Source organism: Coffea eugenioides, chromosome 1 (genome assembly GCF_003713205.1).
Source record: "Coffea eugenioides isolate CCC68of chromosome 1, Ceug_1.0, whole genome shotgun sequence".
In the NCBI taxonomy this organism is placed as follows: Eukaryota; Viridiplantae; Streptophyta; class Magnoliopsida; order Gentianales; family Rubiaceae; genus Coffea; species Coffea eugenioides.
In genome coordinates, this window is record NC_040035.1 from 2,632,593 (window position 1) to 2,656,785 (window position 24,193).

At 33.6% G+C, this 24,193-nt stretch overlaps 1 long non-coding RNA gene and 1 other non-coding gene across 2 annotated transcripts; both read right to left on the reverse strand.

The window, feature by feature from the left end:
- Positions 1–11,656: 11,656 nt before the first annotated feature.
- Positions 11,657–11,740, reverse strand: TRNAL-CAA. The gene has a single exon. It is a non-coding gene; the product is annotated as a tRNA-Leu (tRNA).
- Positions 11,741–13,003: 1,263 nt separating this feature from the next.
- LOC113762738 lies at positions 13,004–21,159 on the reverse strand. The gene is made up of 2 exons (XR_003467257.1): positions 19,613–21,159; positions 13,004–19,505 (listed from the first exon to the last, which is right to left on the reverse strand). It is a non-coding gene; the product is annotated as an uncharacterized LOC113762738 (long non-coding RNA).
- Positions 21,160–24,193: the final 3,034 nt, after the last annotated feature.

Sequence of the window (24,193 nt, forward strand, 5' to 3'; positions counted from 1 at the left end):
TCCTAATACCATACATTTACAAATGGGCATGTGTAGCTTCGGTACTAATTTAATTTCCTTGTTGTTTGAAGCCTTAAAAACGAGTACAATTTTTGAGCACTAGTTATAAATTGGAGTATTATACTTTCTTAAAGGCTATTCATTAAGTCAAAATAAATGGATGACATAATACGTTCATAATATGTCAACATTTTCTGTTCAAAATAGGAAGTATACATTTTAAGTTTCTTGTAAAGGTTTACAAGTTTGGACAATCAAAATTTATAAATGAATAGGATAAAAAACCCAAAAGAAAGAAAGCGATTTTTAAGGGGTGCAGAAGACAACCTTCAACCCAGGCATAGTCATCTAACATTTATTTATAAGTAGGGTCTCTATTGTATTTCACAAGTTTAGAGTCATCTAAACTACGATTCTTCTAGATGTGAGACAACATTTTACCTACTAATAACCATATTATATCCAACCACCAGACGGTTTTATTGGATTTGAGAATGACTTGGCTAAGCAAGTCGGCCAATGTCTGCTTTAATGTTTGGAGCACTAGTGTAAAAATGTATATATTATCAACATATGAAAAAAATAAATTCTCAATTTTTTATTCTTTTTACTCGTTAAAAGGAAAATTTTGACATCTTCTACAAGGGCTGTAACTAAAGATTTGTTGCCATCTAATTTATCTTATATCTCAAAGTGGTTTCACTTCTCATATGGTGTTTTTGCTTTTGTGTGGCGCCAATTTGCACAATCTTTAGATTTCATATTTGATTCATGTTAGATTATATACCCTAGAGAGCAAATATATTCATGTCTTTACATATAGAACCATATAAATAGGTGTAAACGAATTTAATCAAACCAAACACTCTAATATTCAAGCTTGTTGATTAGTTTAATGAGTTTGAAATTTTGTTCAAATTTAATTTATTTATTTCCTGAACTGAACTTGAACGACCTTTTTTTTTTATATCAAATTTGAATGTTATTAAATATAAAACACTGTTTAATTTTGACTTGACTAGTAGACGAACCAAACTCGAATGAAATCTTACCAAGTTAAACTCGGTTCAAGTATCAAATAGTGTGATTTATCTTTCAGCTCTACATATAAAGTCCTTCAAAAGCATAAAAAGGCATTAGTACTTCAAAAGCATAAAAAGCATGTTATGAATGGAACATAATATAACCAAATTAGTATTAGCATCCAGAAATAGATAATCAACAATTAACCAAAAGATTTTTTTTTTCTTACTCTTTTGGTGTGCTTTTGTTAATTTTACTACGAATAGTTGAACAAAGGGTCTCTGGCACTGAAAATGCAAGCAGCTGAATAGATTTATAGTTAAATAATAATTGCAAAAAGACGTTAAACTACAAGAAAACCAATATTGACTTCCTTTCTATCTCATGCAATTTAAAAATCCCAGAGTGCTATCACATATATTTGTGCAATATCCTGAAAGGAAGCAGTAAAAATGAACAATTTTTTTTTTATTCCAGTTTTGAGAATTAAACCATCTTGACTTTCAAGAATTAAGAACGGAAAGTAGAAGAAGGGAAAAAAAATTAATTCATGGTCTATAATGCCGATGGTGAAAATGAATATAGCAACAAACATGATGGTCACTTGTAAGCATTTTATTTTTCTTAGGAACTTTCGTTTTTATCTTTCTCAAGTCTTTCTTAAGAACTTCAACCTAATCATAGAGTTTGGTTGTACCAAACACAATTGTTTAACAATTTTTTTTGATATCTAAATATTTTTCAATACCATTTATTATAACGAAAGAAACAAAATGATTCAACATATGAAGATATGGGGAGTAAATGGACAATCTTCCTTCCTATTATTCAGAAATTGGAACCTAAGAAAGTGAAATTGTTTTCAAAGATTTCAGAAATATCTCTGAAATGTGTAATATTTCAGATTTGCAACGTTATACATGTCCAAAGAAAATTATGGTAGAGAAACCAACTATATTAAATTTATCTCACATCAAACAAGTCTAGGAGAAGGAAAACTATAATCCAATACTTTTGTTAGTAATATTGAACCTCTAATCTCTACAAATCCTGTGTGACAATAAAGAGTAGCTTTCCTTAAAATGAAAAATACTTTTGGACACTACCAAAATGTTGACTGAAGCTTCTATGTCAAAATTATGCAAAGAAATATTACAACTTCTGAAATAAGTCAATACAAAAACAAAAAAAAAAGAAAAAGAAAAAGAGGGAAATAGCATACATGAGAAAAGCATGAACTACCTAAGACTCGAATACTGCAATGTTCAAGTGCCTAAGAAACTTGCTTAATAGAATTGCATGAAGCAGTAGAATCCCATGAATCTCGGAAAAGATTGCTGGCCAATCTCTTCTTTGTTTTATTTCATCCTACAACCACCACGACTTTTTCACGTAACACTGATTCTTACAAAAAAAAAAAAAAAAAAACAACAAATCTTGATGACAAATTTTCAATTTTCAAGTTGTACATAATTTTTCTCACCTCCCCTGTCACTTTCTGAGAACAATCATATACAGCAGTTCATAGCCCTCAATGCTATGTGTACACAGAATACTGCATTAGGGTTTTTTTTTTTCTTTTTTGGGGTAAGAACTGCTTTAGGTTGCTTACAACGAAAAGGAAATCATTGTATTCCTTTAGCTAAAAGCTTTTCCGAGTGGTCCTCGTTTTGATTTGCGCTTTAAGAGGAAAAGATTGTTTAGAAGCAATAAAATTGAACACTTCTTTGGCATTCTAACTTATTATAACATCCTTTCAATTTGTTAAACATCTCTTTTCAATAATCATCTTTGGCTCTTCCTATATATGGAACAAAATTGGTGTCAACCAGGAGGCTTGCTGTGGCTCATGCAGCAGCAGGGAGTGCAGCTTCAATTTGGAATTTGACGTTCAGTCCTAAGTCATTGGCTTGTCGATTGATCCTTTCTAGGTTCGTGTTAATGTCCCTGATCATTGAAATATTGAAGTCGACCTCAAACGAAAACCAACTGTACTGAAGAATGAGAAGAAGAAGCATGCCTTCTTGAACTTCTTGAATCTTGAGTTGATTTCGATGCTTCGCCACTCGACTGAGATTTTCATGGTTGAGCCAAAATCAATCCATTCGCTCTTGGATGCTTATTGCTGCTTTGCTGGCTCCCATTGTTTCGAGAAAAGGAAAACAAAATGGAGAAATTTCTATGATGAAAACATGAAAAGAAACTCTTATATTCTTGTTAAAAGTGCGTAACCAACTTGTTAAGAGTTGCCCTAAAATCCAATTCAAGTGATAGAAACATGAACTTACCAATTAGTTGAAAGTGGCAGCGGATCCTCGGTTATATAAGTTAGTGTTACACCCATATTACACTTCTTAAGTTGCTGTAACTTTTATACATGTACTTTTTGTTGGATATTTTAATAAAAAATATCACATATTTATTTTGAATTCAAACACTATAAATTACAAATTGTTCAATGAATTTTCAGCTACAAATAAAACCATTCAAAAGTGTAACTTACGTATTTAAAATGAGATTTATGTCTTGAATTGTATAACCTATGTAATGATTAGGTTTATGAATTCATTTAGTAAATTTTTTTACCATTATACAATGAACCTAGACTTTTCAATCTATAGCTGAAACATGAGGTGCTAATTCCTCTTAATGTTGGTATTTTAATACTCCTAATTTTTTAACCTATAAATAGAGGCATCTATCAACCAAACTTGATATATACTTTGCCATCTCTAGACTATCTTCTACTTTTCTTTTTCTCACTATAATTGAATTTTATAGGGTAAAAAATAGTGTTGCGTGAGATTTTCATCTTACTCCAATAGTATAGATTGGAGTATATTACAGTGAGATAGGCTGGGCTGTTGTATTCTCGAGACAGCGTACTGAAACCTACTACACCGAAAGATACTCCGTAAGGGCATGAATCGTCTCAAAAAGAGCGATCTAATCCATGCCAAATTAATTTTTTATGGTACAAATTATTTGCATTTTTTAATATAATATTGAGGTATGAAATTTTTGTTAATTTCTTTGTTAAATTTTCTTAGAGAAATAATTGTTAATTATATGATTATTTTGGCCCAGAACCAACACTTTTTTATTAGATTGGTGTAAACTAATATTTGGTATATAATTTTTTTTAAAAAAAAAAAGCAATGGCTATTTGTTTAGATTTTTAAGCAAGAGAATATGATAAACCCACGGGTAAACCGTGGGTACTGGAAATGAGGTGGAAACGGGAAGTGAAAGGAGTGGGGAGAATATGAGGAAGAACTCTGCCATGTCGAAGTCATACGTTTACCATTCCAAATTCAATTCAATTGAACTATATTTTGATTTTCAAACTCTTTTACCTTCCTTTTCACCTTGTAAGGCTAGGATTTCAATTGAACCAAAAAATTTTACATAACTTTCAAATCATATACATTTTTTTTCATAACTTTCAAATCTAAAATAGCAGTCACTATGAAAAAAATCAACCCTCAAATAAGGTTTTTTTTTCCTTCTTCACCATATGGTTACCAAGAAGCATCCTTCTTTATTATTATTATTTTTTTGCAATACATAGTGTTGCCACACAAGTGCTGTGCAGCAACTGTTGTAATTTTTTTTTTTTGGACTGGGGGACTGAAATAAAAAGTTTTTTTTTAACAAAAAAAAAAAAAAAATAGAAATTTGTATGTTGCCGCGCAGCTCTATACGGCAACAGATGAACTTTAAAAAAAAAAAAATTTAATGTGTTTATTGCCTCACCACCAAAGCTGTGCAACAGCAGACAAATTTTTAAAAAAAAATGTATATGTTATGGACAGAATTATTTGAAAAAATTTTGATGAAAAATTATATGTATACAACATAAGAAAATTCAACCATCCATTTTTGATACCATATCCATGATCCTAACTTAATAAACTCTTGCAGTAAAATTTAATAATTTAAACCCCTAAATTCATCTATAGGTTGATATATCTTTTTCCATACACAACAGTGAATTAATACTCATGGATATGATATCCAAAAGGTACTGTAGAACTCCTCTATAATGTATAATGCCTAAAGGATAACAGGCGGCGTAAACACCTTTTGTCATTTTATAAACTTTCAATTTTACCCTTATAAAAAATTAATTTTTACCGTAATAAGTTAAAATTTTCCAACATAACTACTCTTAACCACCTAATATATTTTTAAAAATTTATTTCCTTAATTAAGGTGTATAAATTTTTGGGTCCCATAATTTAAAAAATTATGTTATTCAACATTCAACTATGCCTAATTTCCTAATTAATGTAATTAAGAAAATTTTATTTTCTTAATTAATAACATAAATTAATTAAATTACGTACAACTTAATGCAATTTATATTTTTAAAAATTAGGCGTATAAATTTTTTGGTCGCATAATTTACACAAATTATGCCATTCAAAATTCAACTAGGCCTAATTTCCTAATTAATGCAATTAAAAATTTTATTTTCTCAATTAATAGCATGTATTAATTAAGTTAAGCACAACTTAATATAATTTATGTTTTTAAAATTTTATTTTCTTAATGCAACTAGTCGTTGGACAATTAATTAATTTTTTTTTAACCTTGCCGCACTTGACACGTGCGGCAACTCTAAAGGTATCCCCTCAAGTTTACGTCTTTCGTAGTCTTTGTTCCTCCAACTATAACGGTGCCCAGAACTACAAGGGTACAAGATTGGATTTTAAGTATTTCGTTGTTCCGAATAGATCAAGCCCTTACTTTTCCATCAAAATGTAATATTCCTCATTTTGTGATTATGCTTTCACTTAATTTATGTAATCAACATCTTGCTGGATTCTTCCATTAGTTATTATTAGCTTTCTATCAGATGATGCACTTGGCCTCTCTTAGATAATATATTAATCAAAGTTTTTGTTCTTTGATAAATTACTTTCTTTCATTAATCATAGGACACAAGAATACTTTGCAAAAATACCTACATTTTATCTAAGTCACAAAATCTGTGGTTTTAAAATCTAAAATGTAGTACAAGAGCTGACCGAATTTCAATGCGGCCATAGAAAACCAAAAGATATAACAAATTATTATATAAATAAAGTCACTTTCTAGATATATAATTAAATTGCCTTCCCCATCAATATGCAACATCTCAATGAAAAAAAATAGCTAAAGAAAATAAGAATGAAATAGAGATGTACCTGATTAGAAACCTATCAAAAGATGCAAAAAGATGCAAATGCCACCTATTTCTCAGAGAAGGAAAAAGATGGTTAGATAAAGCTTAGTTATTATTACCAACTGGGCATCATCCCGGTAGGAGGACCGGGTTGGAGGGTCAGTGGTTTAACCAGTGGGTCACGGGTTGAACCGTTGGATCACACTATATAATAAAAAAAAATATAATATAATTAAATAAACATATAAATTATAATATAAGTACAGAAATTCTTAAATGTTAACAAGTCATAACCTATTCATATTTCATAGTTCATACACACAAGCCATACTCATACGTGTTCCTTAATTCATGAATTCATATTGATATTATATGCAAACATAAATGATAAATCTAAGTGTCAAAAAAATAAACCCTAATTCCCAAATTTTTCTAATCTAATTGTCAAAAAAACGACAAGGCCCATGTTGGTGTGGCTGATCAAATTAAAAGATTAGGTAAAAAGTTAATTTCAGAAAAAAAAAAAGGAAAGTTTGTAAGAAAGATAAAATGCTTACAAGTGAGCATGTTCTTTGCTATTTGCCATTTTCACCATTAGGATTATAGACCATGAATTAAATTTTTTTTCCTCCTTCTTCTTCCCGTTCTTAATTCTTGAAAGTCAAGATGGTTTAATTCTCAAAACTGCAATAAGAAATGAAAGTTTATTTTTACTGTCGTCCCTCATTCTTTTTTTGGGTTGATGAGTAAAAACTATGTGTCGGAAAAAAAATACGAATTCATTTATCATTTATGAGTAAACTTTTTTGGGTATGAGTAAACAATCCACTGATGGTTGATGAGTAAACAATCCACTGATACCAATTCATTTACCATGAGTGAATTTTTCCGTCAACTCGTCCCTCATTCTTTTTTTGGGTTGATGAGTAAAAACTATGTGTCGGAAAAAAATACGGGATAAGGGGCTTCATTTCGAAATGTATTTGTCCTGCCCCATAAAACCTTCAAATTATCAATGCCGGCCTATAAATTGAAAGAAAATTAAGCTTATATATTAGTAAGTTGGCAAATCATATATTCTGCTGGTTCCAATGTTTTAAAAGGCGAGAGCATTAGGGAAGGTGTTTTATGTATGTGTGTGTGTGTATTCACCTAGGCTTTAATCAGGCCGAGCTTTAGAGGCTGAAATTTGACTCACATTTTAATCGGGTTTTAAATTTAAGTTTAAACTCTACAGTTCCAATATTTTAAAAGGCTCAATCCCTTTTCTTTCGAGCCAGCCTGGCCTTATTGACTTTTTTCTTTTCGCTCATTTAATTGACAACATCTATATCATGCTATTTTACAGGAGAAAGAAAACTCAAATAGGTTGTATAATGAGCCAGAGGTTGTATAAGCCTATAAGGAGCTAGAGAGAGGACTCACCTAGACCAAAAGGGTTTCTAGCACATTTTTTTTTAATTTTTTAAACTACTATGAGATTTAGTCTCTCAATCTAGAGTCCAAAAAGGGATTTCAAATCCCTTTTGGCAGCCAACTTATTGCTTGCTTGGCTCTATTGACAGTTCTACATTAAATTAAACAATTACTTATGAAAATTAATCATTGAAAGTCATTTGCATAAGATAAAATTACAATATATAGTAGCTTTGAACTGCTTTAGTAAAAAGGTATTTTAATTGTATAAAAATTTTAGGGATAATTTCAGAAACCTCCCTTGAGGTTTAGAGTAATTTTAGATAACTCCCCTCACGTTTTGAAAATTATATATTCCTCCCCTAAAACATAGGGTTTCACCTTGATGATGTAAGACCAAAAAAGTATATGAATGCCCCTTGAGGTTTAGAGTAATTTTAGACAGCTCCCCTCACGTTTTGAAAATTACATATTCCTCCCCTAAAACATAGGGTTTCACCTTGATGATGTAAGACCAAAAACATATATGAATGCCCAAAATTGCCCTCATCTAAATTTTCTTAATATGAATTATCATTAAAATTTTTTAAAAGTCAAGAATACACTTGTATACTACCAATAATGTCTTGATATTTTCCATCCCCATGGTTTTCTACATTCACCCAAACTTTCAAACTATTATCACTTCTTCTTCAAATTATTCTTTTTCGTAATCCAATAGTTTTTTTGTGTTCAATGATATAAATAATTGGGTTGTTGGCAGTAATGATTGTTTCCATCATCTTCAACAACAGTAGCATATTTAAGTGATAGAAAGAATGAGACATCAATCTTGATTAGCATATTTAAGTGATAAAATGTTACAATTTAATGGCCATAGTTGAAATAGTTTGGCCACAATATATGATCTGGACAAAAAGAATTGCTTTCCTTTTTTCATTTTCCTTTTTCCTGTTATCTTTTCCCGTTTTTATCAATGGCTTGTTTTTTAAAAAATTATGAAGGTTATTATAGTCATTGTCTATTATCAAGGGAAGTAAGTATAATATTAAAAACTTCAAGGGAACTCAGTGAAATTGTTAGAAACCTCAGGGGAGGTTTCTGAAATTGTCCCAAAATTTTAAGATGTAGTTACAAAGATGTATATGGGTTAGGATAGGATTCTGGATTCAAAACTTGGACCTTGATTTTGTTTACCTAAAATCTGATCCAGTTAGATGAGTTGGAAACAAGGCATCTAAATACGGTTAATGCAACAGTTTGATTGCTAATTAAGATTTTTATTACAGGAGGATAAATTTTGATTTGTCTAAAAATATTTTTCATGGTTTAAAATTTAAATAAATAAAGCCCAAATTTTCTATTGTAGCCTTAACATAATTTCCAAGGAAAAGCATTTAATTCATGAGAATTGGAATTTATCCTTTCAAGTCAAGGTTACTAATATTCTGTAAGACTCAAACATGTATCCATCCTGTATTATATTTACTTTTTAAATTATCACCCTTGTCAAAATGCTCAATTGTTTGCACAAGGATTTTTAGTCCTGTTACCAAGGCATCAGAATACATTAAAACAACGTGTTTGCTTATTATTATTTTTTTTTATCGACAGTACATCCAACTATATCAAGACCAACCAAACTCGGTTCATATGTTGTCCAAATGTACTGTCTTGCTAGTTAGTTGATTTTGTGATTCTGCTGTAAATACATTGACAAGTATATGTAGATTCCCTCCCGTCATAGACGGAACTAGATTTAGGACGTGAAATTATGAAAAGCTAAGCGGCTTTAGAATTACGAAACACTTAAAATTCAGTCTTGTATCCTTGTAGTTCCGAGTACCTTCAGAGTTGGATCGAGGAACAAAGACTATGAAAGATGTAAACCTCAAGCGATACCTTTACCGCTAGTTTGGGAAGAAGGAAATGAATAGAAAGTAAAAGTTTTGAAAGGATAAAAAAACTTTTTCTATCGTTTGAAAGTAAAAACAAGTACGAAAAGAAAATATTTGGAAAGATTTGACTTCCCTCCATCTCTTTGAAAACTTTCCACCCAAAGTTGGGCAGAAAAGGAAGGAAGACACAGTAGTTTTTAGTGAATTTTCAAATATGATAATATTACTCTTTAAATCATGATACAAAAAATTTAATTCCCGAAGAATTTCTTCATACAAACATCCTTTCACTTTATCTCCTAGTTATTAAATCCGGTCCAACTCAACGGTTGAACCGGTCAAACTGATGGACCTATCATGGAACCGAGTGATTTAGCAATTGAATTAGTTATAAATGACTCGCTTTGAACCGTTTGATTCGGATGGTCGAACAAATGATTCGTTAAACCCGACGGGTTTTGAAAATTTTTTTCTTCCTTTCTGAGGTCTTTCTTAAGAACTTGAACATAATCATAGAGTTTGATTGTACCAAACATAATTGTTTGATATCAATATTTTTCAATACCATTAATTATATAGAAAGAAACATAAAAGATTCAACATTTGAAGATATGGGAGTAAAAGGACAATCTTTCTTCCTATCATTTTAGAAATTCTTTTTTTTAGGTATAATGTTAGATTAATTAACAATAATTATTAAAGAGACCTATCATTAAGAAATTCAAACCTAAGAGAGTAAAATTGTTTTCAAAGATTTCATTTGTAAGCACTATATTGTTCTTAAGAATTTTTTTTCCGAGGTCTTTCTTAAGAAATTGAAAGTAATCAGAGTTTGGTTGTACCAAACACAATTGTTTTAACAATTTTATTGAATATCTAAATATTTTTCAATACCATTTATTAGACTCAGCAGATGAAGATACAAGAGTAAACCTGTCATTCAAAAATTCGAAACTAAGAAAGTGAAGTTGTTTTCAAAGATTTCAGAAATGCCTCCAAAATGTGTAATACTTTATATTTGCAACTGTGCATATGCCCAAAAAAATATGAAAGACAAACTATCTTTAAATCTATCTCACATAAAAAAAAATCTAGGAGGAAATTAAACAATCGGATGCTTTTGTTAGTAATACTAAACCTCTAATTTCTACAAATCTTGTGTGACAATAGTAGCATTCCTTTAATGAAAAATAAGGACACACCCAAATGTAGACTAAAGCCTTGTGGCAACATTATGCCAACAAATAAACAACTTCTGAAATAAGTCAATACATAAATAAAAAAGAAAAAAAGGAAAATGGCATACACAAGAAAGGCATGAACTACCTAAGACTCGAATTTTAAGTGCCTACAACTATTATGATGCCATGAAACCAGGCAAAAGACTCTTGGCCAATCTTCTCCTTTGTTTTATTTCATCCCATCACCACCAAGACTTTTCCACCAATACTCATTCTAACCAAATATATATATATATATATATATATAGAGCACAACAAATCTTGATGACAAATTTCAATTTTCAAATGGTTGTGCATAAATTTTTCTCACCTCCCAACAATAGTTGATCATTACATGCACCTTTGTGCCCATGCCTCAATTAAGCGCACCAAAATGAAATAAGAATAAACTATTTAGTAGGTTTAGACTACTTTGATTGTTAAATTTTGATCAATAATATATTTTAAATTTGAATTTAACTCCTCAAAAGTAAGTATGTCCAATTTTACTCCTCCATCGTTAAATTCGACGCAAATCCTGTATTTGTTTTTAGTCGAAACAATTTCTTCTTGTATAGTTCTTGAAGAAACTATGTGGATGCGAATGCCTTTTTAAACATTTATCTTCCATTTGATGCTTTTATCTGATCGTGTAAAGATGTTGGATCTCGTCTAAATTCTACAGAACGATCCCAATACACGACGGACTAAAAGTAACTAACTAAAATAATTTAAAAACTTCCTAAATAGTTTACACCAAATATTTCTCCAAGAAAAGAATGAACCACCGTATTTGGAAAAAGGCATTCGTATCCACATGGTTTCTTCAAGAACTATACAAGAAGAAATTGTTTCGACTGAAAACAAATATACAGGATTTGGAGTTTATAACCATGCCCAAATTATCTGCTGTCACTCTATCGGTTGTTTGTCAGAAGTGGGATTTGAACCCACGCCCTCTCACGAGGACCAGAACTTGAGTCTGGCGCCTTAGACCACTCGGCCATCCTGACTGACGGCCCAGTTGTAGCAACACAGTGATTATATGATAATAAAAGCCGAAATGCTAAACGTAAACTAATTCCCTTCAGTTGTCAAGTTATTAGGCAATGATTTCCTAGTTATCTGCACGGCAAGGCAAATTATACGCACTAGAACGACCTTTTTCTTTCATATAGCTTTTGTTCTCTCGGAAGAAACATGAGCAGTAGTGTTTCTCTCTTAAACCGAACCACATCAATCATTGTGACCTTCTAGTAAAACTTGAAGAACCATATTTAGTAATGACCAATGCTATCTCACATAAGATCAGGCTTTCCCTCCTCTTTTTTCCCGGGCTTGGGACCGGCTGTCTGATGAGACAGGCAGAGTTACAAGCATCCTACCAAACAAAACAGCACAAGCATACAAACAAGCAAGCCACAATTAAGAACCACAGACAAGAAAGTGCTGCAATAGATGCATCTCCGACAAAACAAAACAAAACAAAAATAAAATCGAACTCAGATGCAGCAAAGTCAAAAAAGACCGTCAGGCCGAGGGAACCATCAAGCCATCCCCACACAGCAATCTCAAGTAATCAGTTTTAACAAAAATAGCAAAATAAACTTGTGCATCAATAATCATTCATCATCCGCAGCAATCTATATCAGAGTACAAGAAACTGTACGAATAGCACACCTTTCCTTAATAACACACTTTTTTTTTTCTTTTTTTGGGTGGGTGGGTGTGTATGTGTGTGTGTGTGTCTCCATACGGAGAAGGGCCTTGAATCCCATTAGACAACCTTGAAGTTACCTGACCAAACATATACCACGATTACAACCGCCCAACTTTCTTCACTTGTTTTCATACCAAATCTTACCCTTAAACTGCAGAGTTAACCTATAAATCAACTAAGTTACCACCCCTCAGTTATGAACTTCCAAATTAGGAGATCTACTACTGTGTGAAACTATTAGGCGACAGTTAATTTTCTATAGCATTCAAGGGGCTTAAGCTGCACAGATAAATCATCCACAACAAATGACAAGGTTGCCCTGGAACACTCATTTCATGACTCCAACGAAATCATGAATCCACACTTCAAAGAAATTAATGAATTTCGATACTTGAAAACAAGGCATTTGGATTCCTCTCAATTTCTCAATCATTTTACAAATGGTTCTATGAACATAGACCTGTGCCAGGGCCTGTTAAGATGCAACCCCCTCTCAAAACAGCAATGCATACAACTATTGCAGATCTTAAATTGGACCTCATAATGCCACACCATATCTGTCAAGGCCATAAGAAAATATTGTCCAATAACTTCTCCCTAAAGAAAACAAAATTCAGTTACATGCACTTCAAATTGCATACTAAACCCATGTACCAGCGGATCACAAAATTCAAGTATGAAATGAAATTCACAAACAATACCAGTACCAGTGGTTTGCAAGTTGATGACTACAAAAACAGATATTGCATCTGTTCTTACATGACTAAACAATACCAATAGCAATACCAGTGGTATGTAAGTCGATGACTTCCAAAACAGATATTGCATGCATCTGTTCTAACATGACTGAACCAGCATCTGCTTACAAGTGCGAATAACCAAATGTTTTCTTCCATTCAATTATAGATAATGGAGGCTAGCAGCAAGTATTCAATGGTGATAGGACCACCGTGGATTTCTGACCCTCGTCTATAATAGTGGGCATACCAGTTACAACACACCAAAAGCCCAAGAACGATAGAGGCGGCAAGAAATATACCAACAACTTGACCATGACCATGAACTTGATAATCCATACTGAGTTACATCTTAGGCTGCACCCCCCAGTCTATCAGAAGTTTCTTTCCACATTCAAAGTTGTCAATCAAATTCCAGGTAGACTAGGAAGCGCTACATCTTCACCATCTATACAACTTGAAAGGAGAGACAAATAGAAATCCCAATTTCTGGATATTGAACTCAAGAACTGGTTGAGGTAAAGATATCTTAAATTCAATGGAATAAAAATGCTTGCTACAGAATATACCAAACTTCGCTAAAGACAACCAAAACTCCTCTCATGCTATCAAAGCAGAATCTGCAACTTCAAAGTATATTGACAACACCGTCATGAATAAACCTGGACAAACAAATGACACTGCAATTGTGCTCAAAACATAACCATTACAAATGATCAGGATGAGAAACCTCTACGTCTGTTTCGATTTCTTGGTGATCAGTAGCATGCAACTAGTATGAATTAGTAATGCAGAAATTCAGGCTTGAAAACATTCATCCGAGTTCAACCCCCAGCTCTTCCTGAAATTGAATGCCATAATTTAAAAAACTATAGTGCTGTACAAAGAAAACCAGGCACAACCACACGAGCGAGGAACTCCTTCGAAATCATGTAGACCACAATACCAGGTAACAAAATGACCAGAGATTCTTGAATTCAAGCTCCCTAAATGGAAACCAGTTATGCAACATCACATTCAACATGTGCAAAATCAATCAGGATTATGGTGAACCATAAATTGAAATTCTTCTTTGCATCTCCTAATTCTGATAATTCACCCCGTCAGTCTACAGCAATAACATCAAACAGCAACAGAGAGAATTTTGACAGATGAAGAAGCTAATTGACGTCAGAATTTTCCAAAAACTTGTACTGGACCCTGGAGAACATGACAAACCAATTATTTCTATGCACCCTGAAGAACATGACAAACCAAATATTTCCATGCACCCTTTATTCTTTCAAATACTTTATGAACTCAATAGTAAAAATGCTGAAAACACAGCATAGTTGGACGACCATCATGAGTAATTCAGAATTCATCCATCAAAAGCTAAAAAATTGAAGAAATATATGTGAACCATCATCCCACCGTGCTATTCAATTCCATAAGGCCTATAACATTTATCTTGAACCTGTTACTTAAGAACCAAACCATGACCAAAACTCCTAAATCCAATCTGCAGAATTAAACAGATTATAAAGCATGACTAATGCATCAGTGATGTTTTCAACAAACACAATAACAGGATGGCATCAAGAGATTCCATGATTCAAACCACAATATCGTGGATATCTGAATAACATAATCATCCAAGAGACCCCTATTTCTTCACAATCCTCTCGCTAGGACTAGAGTTGTGCAAGGGAGTACCAGGACATCAGAACCCAACTTAAAACTCGACACCAAGATGAAAACCAATATCAGAGCTGTCCATTAATCCCAACCATCCAGAAATTTAGGTTATATACATACCATCAAAACTAATTAATATACCAAGCATAATGTTAATTCTTTTCAGATCATGATGAATCATCAAAACACCAGGAACCGCCAATACATGCATGTTCAATCGCAGAATTAGATAGTTTACAAGAAAACAATCCCCAAAAAGAAAGGGCCTGGGATTAAGCTAATCAGAAATTAATAGAGAAGCAAAATAGGTGCAAGTGAATTAAATGGGCAGGTCACAGCACAATTAACAGTTGGGATTAAGCAGTGATACGCAAATCACTGCTCTCTTAAATGAGGATCAGGAACATGGGCTTCCAAGTGATTACTGCCAAAATGATTGATGCATAAGGTATTTCCATAAACATAGTGGACTGCAGAAGGAAGGGATCATGAAAATTTTAAATTATATAATAGACACCAGAAGTACCAAAGCCCGTATGGGCTTCCGAGTGATTACTGCCAGAATGATTGATGCATAAGGTATTTCCATAAACATAGTGGACTACGGAAGGAAGGGATCATGAAAATTTTAAATTAAATTTAAATTATATAATAGACATCAGAAGTACCAAAGCCCGTAACATCCCCAAGCAGAAAGGAATGGTAAGAGTAGACGAACACCCTCCAAAACAATGTACTAGCCTTTGATCTGACAATAGAGACCTTAAGTCTTCGCCACACCTCCAAGTCACTGGAAGCCTAGACTCGCAAAAAATAATATAGTAAATTAAAGAACAGAGAGAAAATCATTTTTCAAGAAAATGAAAAAAAAATAGAAAAAAAAAGGTTGGGAAAGAGAAAAGCTCATCCAAAATCTTATCACAAAACCAAATAGCAGGGATCCCAAACATGGCCAATAGTCCCCGTTCAAGCTTCCCTAAAATCAAGACAACAGATAGAAATCGTCACCAAATACCCCCAGTGAATTTTCCAGGAAAGAGAACAAAGACCACGTTGGCAAGAAAAACTCCCAATTTAATTCAAATCCATCCAAATGAAAGCTCTTCTACCCTCCGCAAACCAGAAGTCCACTATTCCTGAAAGACGACATCAAAAGAACCAGAACCAGAGGAAACGAAATCTTGAAACATCACCAAGATCGGAACAAACAGTAAAGCAACTGCCTATAGCAATGCAACAATGATGCAGAAAGCAAAACTCCAGATTACAGATTACATTCACATCCATCCAATAATTTTTAAGAATCATCACCTCAAAAGCCCATATTCAGTCACCACCCTCAGTAGAATTCTGCAAGTGAGTGAAAACATGAATAGCCAACAAAGACTTGAACTTGGCACAAAGATGAAATAAAAATTGTAGATCATCTAGAATATTATCAGAACTGACAAATGTAGCATTCAATCTTCTTCAGACCATGATGAATCAGCACCACCAAAAACACTACCTATAGAGACATGTTAGATGACAGAATTTAATTCCCGTTAGATACCAAGCACCGCAGAGCCATCCCCAAAGAGAAGTCCTGGACTAAGCTAATCCATCAAAATACGAAACACAAGAAAAGAACAATAGGGTACAATAACATAGGTGAATTGAATGGACAGAAGACAATTCATAGATGGTTTAGAAAAAAAAAAGTTGAGAATAAGCAGAGCTATACACTTGGTTATACCTCAATCTATTTCTCATGGATCAGGAAAGTCAACTCTGCAGGGATTACCACCAGACCAAATAATGGAGACAGAATAAGAAAAGATTAACAGAAAAATTATATAGTGTCAAAACCCCTAAATTCCTCGTGCACAAAAGATAAATTAGTATAGGTGAGAAAATAACTCCCTCCAAATAAGTTTACTAGCCCTTGATCCGAGAATGGAGAGGTAAGTTGAACCACCTTCACTGAAGCCCTAGTAATATAGGAAATTATAAGACAGAGCAGATCTACCATCCAGAGATCTCTCAATCAATTTCAAGGAAACAACAGAAAACAAGTAGGGAAAGGGAGAGCTCCTCCAAAATCTTTTCGCCCAGAATAGCACAGTAACAAACATGATAACAATGCTTTGATCCAAGCTATCCTAAAATGAAGACAAGAGAGAAGCCATTACCAACAAACACCAGTGATCTCAAGGCAAACAGAACAAACAAGAGAACTCCGATTTACCACATCCATCCAAGAGAAGAGAGCACTTTTTGCCCATACAGAACTCCAGCATTCTAAGACAACCACACCAAAAGAACCAGAAAAGAAGAGACAATCTTGGAAAAAGAAAAGAACGAGTACCATTCACGAAGTATTCAACATACTGCAAAAGTGCAAGAAAGTGCAGGCCTTCATGATCAATTCTTAATCAACACCACAGAGAAACTTCTGGAAGCCCAGAGCCACCACCTACAGCAACACCACCTAAAGCAACAACAAAACACCACCTGGAGGTCCAGGTAAAAGCTCCAGATTTTACATTACATTCAGACCCATCCAATTTATTCACGAAGAGACACATCCCAGAGACCTCCCTTTGACTGCGGAAAGCAACACAAAAAGCCAACAAAAATTCAAAATTTGACACAGATGAGAACTGACAATGGAATGAACAAATAACACCAGCTTTTTACAAATTTAGATTACCTACCATAACCCCAAACCTATTCATATAACAAGCATAAACTTCAGATCATGATGAACCACCAAAACACCAGAACCTACCTTAAAACATGTTTAGTGGCAGAATTTGAGCACTAAGAAATACTTCAGAAGATCAAAATCGCCAAACTGGTAAGATCCTAAGCATCTGAGAACCATTCCCCAGACATAAATAAGGCATGGGATAAGCAGCAAAATGGGTGCATGTGAATTGAATGGGCAGGTCGAAGGTGTCCAACCATTAATCGCTGGGATTAAGCAGTGATACCTTTTCCTTGAGGATCAGGAACACAAGACTTCCAAGCAATTACTGACAAAACAAGTAATGCATAACATTTCTACAAACATGGTGGACTATGGAAGAAAAGATTTACAAAAAAACTAGATTATATTTATAATAGTCTGCAGACATCAAAAAGTACTAAAACCTGTAAAATGCTCAAGCAAAAAAAAAAAAATGATAAGCATAGATAAGAAGATAAATCCCCCTCTATAATAATGTACTAGCCTTTGATCTTGAGGACAGAGACCTAAGTTTTGGCCACACCTCTGAATCACCAGAATCCTAGATTCCACACAAAATGATATAGTAAATTAGAGAACAAGTAGAGAAAATCATTTTTAAAGAAACAGCAAAAAAAAAGAGCAGGGAAAGAGAAAGCTTATCCAAAATCTTGTTACAAAACCCGTTAGCAGGGTACCAAACACACCAACACTCCTACAACAAGCTTCCCTAAAATCAACACAACAGACAGAAGGCATCACCAACCGCCACCTTGATTTTTTCAGGCAGAGGGAACAAAGAAAGACCAGGTTGAAAAGAAATCTCCCGATTTTATTCACATCCATCCAAGAGAGAACTCCTCTCGCCTCCACACACCAGAAATCCACTATTCTTGAAAGACATCAAAAAAACCAGAAGACAAGACAAATCTTGAAAAATCACCAAGAACAAAACACAGTAATTAGCGTCAAGTCCTTTTACCAATCCACTCTATAGGGAGACTGCTGAAAAACCAGAACTGCTGCCTACAGCAATGCAAAAATAAAGCAGAAAGCAAAATCAAGGATCACATTCACATCCATTGCATAATTCCACGAAGAATCACATCCCATAATTCTAAAAAAATGGCATCCAAAAGCCCATGTTCCATCACCACCCTCAATAAAGGAATGGATCAAAAGACTTGGCACAAAGCCAAGAATAATCCTCAAATAAAAACTCTGAACAATTTACCATTCAATCAAACCAATATGCATAGCCTTAACTCTTCTTCAGATCAAGCTGCATAAGCAAAATACCAGGACCCCCACCCATACAAAAGTTTGATGACGGAATCTACTTCCTGTTATATACTGAGCAGCACATAACCATCCCCAAAGAAAAGCACTGGATTAAGCTAGTCCATCAAATCCAAAAGCCAAAAAAAAATGCTAACCTTAGGTGAATTGAATGGGTAGGTTGAAAGCATTCACACAGTTTTTCCAGAAATAAACGGTTGAATAGCAAAGTTATGCACTTGGTTACAACCCGTTCTATTCAGAGTGGATCAGGAAAGTTGACTCTGCATGACATGCTGCAGACCAAAAAGATTCACGGACAAATTATATTATAAATATGGTGTCCAACCCCCTAAATTCCTCAAGCACAAAAGAACAATTAGCGTAGGTGAGAAATTAACTCCCTCCAAAAAATTTTACAAGCCCTTGATCTGAGGATGGAAAGGCAAGTTTGAATCACAAATCACTGGAACCCAAAGTTGCAACACCCTAGTAATATAGGAAATTAGAGAACAAGCAGAGCAAATCCACAAATGTCCTAATCAACTTCAACAAAACAGCAGAAAACAAGCAGGGAAATAGAGGTCCTCCAAAATCTTGTTAAGCCCGAATAGCAGGGTAACAAACATGATGAAAATGCTCCGATCCAAACTTCCCTAAAATGAAGATAATAGTTAAGCCATTACCAACGTGCGCCAGTGATTTTTAGGCAAAGAACACAAACAAAGAATTGATTGGCAGAAGAGAACTCCCAATTTATCACCTTCATCCATCCAAGAAGAGTTCTTTTTGCTTCTATCCATCCAGGAAGAGCTCTTTTCACTTTCATACACAGAACTCCATCATTCTAAGATCACATCAAAAGAACCAGAATTTAAAAGCTAAGAAATACTTGACAACATCAATATTACCATATTGATACGATCCTAAGCATCTGAGAACCATTCCCAAAGACAGAAGGCAGGGAACCAAAATAAATTCAAAAGCCTAAAGAGAACAAATGGGCAAAACGCAGCAGCAGGAGCAAACCAGGTGGAGGCAAAATTGAATGGAGAGGTTGGAAGCTATTTCAATGGTGTTTGTCCTGGGAAGAAAAGGTCTGCAGATATCAAAAGGTGACAAAAGCACAAGATTGTTTGGAAGAATATAACTCCCTCCAAAACAGTTTACCATCCGAGGAAGGAAGGCTCAGTTGTCACTACAACTCCGAATCACTGAAACCCTATATTGCACAACACAAATGCAGGAGATCAGAAAACGAACTCGCTGTCTCACAGAGCAAATCAGCATCAAACAGCTGAAAACAATCAAAGACAGAGAAAACTTCAGGAATCTTGCAAACCAGTATAGCAGCGTAAAAAACATGACCAGAGCCTCCTGCATCCAAGCTCCCCTAAATCAATACAACAGATAAGGCCAGTTGCTAATTGACTCCCCAGTTAATTTTTTCAGGAAATAAAAAAGGAAACCAAAAAAAAGGGACGAGGGAAAAACTCCCGGTGTCGTAGTATGATATTCGCATCCAGAAAGTCTTTTTTTAGCCCCACCGAAGACTAGGATTCTGCCACGCCACAACGAGAACATCAAAAGAACCAAGGAAAAAAAGACGAATCTTGATAACAAAGAACGATCGAGAAATTACTAATTAACAAACCCAATAATAGTAAAAACTCAATCTTCCTCATCAATCCTGGATAGACAACACGCCAAAACTACCGAAAGTCCAGAGCACCGCCTACAGCAATCACAACAACAATAACAGCCACAGATTAAATAAAAACTCCAGATTCAGATTACGCTCACATCCATCCAACAGAAAGTTGCTTCCTACTCCATCCGCCCGAAATCCATCATTCTACAAGAAGCACGGCAAGAAAACCAGAAAGAAGAACCAAAACGGGGCTATTTTTGAACCAAAACAGGGCTAATTTTGAAGGAAATTTGATGTCAAATTTGTCCGATAATTGGAATGATCCAGAAATTACCACGTAAACAAACCGAATCTAGTGCAAAAACTGGTATCCTTCCCGTTCAATCCTTCGAAATACCCGATCAACCGCCAAAAAAAAACCATGATTAAATCTCAAAAGTCGCTATAAAAAAAATTAGCGATAATAAGCTTCAAATTAATCAAATCATCACAACCATAGAAGCAACGATCGAACCTAGCGATAATCATCAACCGAAGATCGTAACCTTCAGCTGAGACAAAAAACCACAACAATTGAATCTCATTTAGCGAAAGCCTAACCGTAGAATCCCAAGAAAACCCACGATGAAGTTAAAAGCAGATGATTTCTTACCACACAACGAAACGGAAGCAAAAGGCCACTGGAAAGGAAAGCGGGGATTGGGGGTATTTATAGATGCTTGGGAAGAGAATGAACTGCTAGGATTAAGCGGTCTTACGTGATCTGGACGGTTAAAAAGAGCTCTTATCCTCGTTGGACTCGGGCTAAGATTCCCTTACGCGTATTGCCCCAAAGTCGGTTGTTTATTTGATTTAGGAAATGTGGTCGCCACCAGATTTATAGATTTTTTTTTTTTGGGTGCGATAGAAATCATTTTCTTTTACTGAAATTATTTTTTAAAAAAATCCTTGACAGCTGTGCATGGTCAAAGCCCGTAGGCTTAGGGAACTTTCTCAACACTTCCGGTTGAATACTTGCACTTCCGTCCGAATTGTTTTTTTTTTTTTTTTTTGTAGAAAAATGTACAATAATCATTTCATGTATATGAGATAAAAATATAATTAAGAAATAAATTTATAAAGAAGATAAAATTGTTTTAGAGAAAAATGACAAGATCTAATTTAGTATATAAAAAAAATCCTTGACAGCTGTGCATGGTCAAAGCCCGTAGGCTTAGGGAACTTTCTCAACACTTCCGGTTGAATACTTGCACCTCCGTACGAATTGTTTTTTTTTTTTTTTTTTAGAAAAATGTACAATAATCATTTCATGTATATGAGATAAAAATATAATTAAGAAATAAATTTATAAAGAAGATAAAATTGTTTTAGAGAAAAATGACAAGATCTAATTTAGTATATAAATTGATTTGTTTAAATAGATTATTTTTTAAAAAATTAATTACATCAAAAACACTCATGCTTTATGTCACAAATATGTTGTTGGTGTGCTATGTGTGTGGATTGAAGATTATTTCACTTTATTTACACCTTATTTACACATACTGATTTGATTGCATCATCAACACATTTTTCAATCACCTTTTTATCTCACATACATCATATCAGAAAAAGTGTCACAGTAAAAATATCTCAAATAATGTACAATCCAAACACACTTGCCTTAATATATGTTTATTAACGTAATCTCCTTATTTTGATTTTTTAGTTTCTTGAATAAATTAAAAACACTTAGACTTTTAATTTGGTTGCAATTTAATAATAAAATAGTGGTTGAAATGCAATAATGGATAGCAAGATCGAGTAGGGATATTGTTGTCTAATGGATGTCGTAGATAAGTATTTAGAAAACACATTGATAAATAACGATTAACAAAAAATAATTTTAATTAGATTATAATTATTCATACTTTACTTCATAACTCCTTGATTTTTTAATTTGTGTGAATAAAAAATACTTAAAATATTAATTTCAATTACAATTTCATAATGAAATAGTGATTGAAATGCAGTAATTGGTAGCAAGATTGAATGGTGATGTTATTACTAATTAACATGGTAGATAAGTACTAAGGGAACATTGATGAATAATTGAGTGCCAATAACAATTTTTCTAGCGGAAAAAAATGTGAATATAGATACTTTTATCTTTCTCTTTTTTTTATCCAATGAATATGGACCGAATGAAAAGTCAAATGGCCAAAATGAAAACACCAGCAGATTAAAGGATTCCAGATTCCTCTGAAGGTGGATATCGGGTGGGATATTATTCAGTATTTCAAGAAGGTTCCACATTCCTCTCAAGTCTCATTTATGCCCATCTCCAATTTGAATTGCGTCATTCCATAGTTGGGCCTGGCAGTTCAAATTTCTAGGAGATTGGGTATCAAATAAACAAATTTGTTTGGATTGTGCTTTTCGCGGAAAAATTCTAACTTTTTTATAAATATATTTTTCAAATTATCTTTTTATTTCACATGTATCAAATCATTACAGTACATTGAATTGTAAGCACTTTGGCATGGCATTTGGAACTTTGACATAGAGCTCTCAATGAATTGAATTTTTCACGAAATGACATATCATATGGTAAACTTTGACATAGAGCTCTCAATGACATATCGTGTTCAACTTGTATATAATACTCTAATTGAGCTTGAGCTCCGTTCATATATCATATGAGCAAAATTTGAACACTAAATATTTAGTTTGATTCGACTCATTAAAAGCTCTTTTCATAAATTATATGAACAAAAATTTCAACATTAAGTATTTAGGTTGATTCAACTCATTCAAAACTCTATTTTGACATATTGAAGTTGTGTTGAACTCTCATGTGAACATTCAACTTGCCAATTATGCAGATGCTCATCATAAGTTTTCAACCTGTGTTAGAAAATTGGGAACTTATAAGTAGTGACTGGCAATGCAAGCAGTCTCAAATCCTACCAGAAAGGCAATTCCTGTGTTGATCTCCTAAAAAAGATGAGTTTGTCTCTATTATCAACAAATTTTATGAATGTTTCCTTGATGAGTTTGTCCAGCTTATAAACAGAGAAAGACTTTAGAAGCTTTGCACCGCACCACCACAGCCCCAAGAAATGATAGCTCATTAGAAAAATCTTTTTTTGTTTTGTGTTATATTGAGTAATCTCTTGTATTGTCACTTTCTTGTTTTGGGGCTTTAGAAATTTTGTTCTACATTTTATATTCGTCTTCATTATAATAGATTTTGCTCATCTTTTCTGGTGGATGTAGATCTAATTGATTGAACTACGAAAAAAATCCACAATACAAAATATGCAAGAACATTAGGTTGGTACATTTTCACACCAAAACCTAAATCAAATGCACCAGCCAGATGTAACCGTTTCACTGAAAATTATATAGACCTGTCCAAATCTCTAATTTGTAATAGTCTATAGTCTTTATTTCACTGATTGATCTTGTTTAACCTTCTTTCTTTTTTCTCTTTTGTTGGTCCTTCTTCTACAGAACAGGAGACTAGTGGAGCGTAGATACTTAGATCATCTGTCAACTCGTGCGAGCTCATAAAATCAATACTGATGAATCTAGTAATCCTGTGATATCTGTATGTTGGATCAGATACAAGAGATACTTGTAGGAAGCACCCTTTCATTAGATTATTCTGTCTCTGAGCATATTATCTGCCTTCATTATGCCCTGTTGGTG